The sequence below is a fragment of the Borostomias antarcticus genome, assembly GCF_949987555.1.
Source record: "Borostomias antarcticus genome assembly, contig: scaffold_183, whole genome shotgun sequence".
In the NCBI taxonomy this organism is placed as follows: domain Eukaryota; kingdom Metazoa; phylum Chordata; class Actinopteri; order Stomiiformes; family Stomiidae; genus Borostomias; species Borostomias antarcticus.
The window spans coordinates 112501-113581 of NW_028176626.1; positions in this window are offsets into that span (position 1 = coordinate 112501).

Sequence of the window (1081 nt, forward strand, 5' to 3'; positions counted from 1 at the left end):
GCCATCATCCTGGTCCCTAGGCCATCATCCTGGTCCCTAGGCCATCATCCTGGTCCCTAGGCCATCTACCTGGTCCCTAGGCCATCATCCTGGTCCCTAGGCCCTCATCCTGGTCCCTAGGCCATCATCCTGGTCCCTAGGCCATCATCCTGGTCCCTAGGCCATCTACCTGGCCACTAGATGGCAGCATACTACTGTTTACGCTCCACATGGCAGGCTGGTCTCTAATAACATCTCCACATGGCAGGCTGGTCTCTAATGTCATCTCATAGTTGCACACAAGGGCTTGGAAGTAAATATTACACTCCTACATCTCACTCACAGTGATCTGATCCACTAGTCCTGATCTGATCTGATCCACTAGTCCTGATCTGATCCACTAGTCCTGATCTGATCCACTAGTCCTGATCTGATCCACTAGTCCTGATCTGATCCACTAGTCCTGATCTGATCCACTAGTCCTGATCTGATCCACTAGTCCTGATCTGATCCACTAGTCCTGATCTGATCCACTAGTCCTGATCTGATCCACTAGTCCTGATCTGATCCACTAGTCCTGATCTGATCCACTAGTCCTGATGTGATCCACTAGTCCTGATCTGATCTACTAGTCCTGATCTGATCCACTAGTCCTGATCTGATCCGCTGGTCCTGATCTGATCCACTAGTCCTGATCTGATCTACTAGTCCTGATCTGATCCACTAGTCCTGATCTGATCCACTAGTCCTGATCTGATCTACTAGTCCTGATCTGATCCACTAGTCCTGATCTGATCCACTAGTCCTGATCTGATCTACTAGTCCTGATCTGATCCACTATCCTGATCTGATCCACTAGTCCTGATCTGATCCACTAGTCCTGATCTGATCTGATCTGATCCACTAGTCCTGATCTGATCCACTAGTCCTGATCTGATCCACTATCCTGATCTGATCTACTAGTCCTGATCTGATCTACTAGTCCTGATCTGATCTGATCTGATCCACTAGTCCTGATCTGATCCACTAGTCCTGATCTGATCCACTAGTCCTGATCTGATCTACTAGTCCTGATCTGATCTGATCTGATCCACTAGTCCTG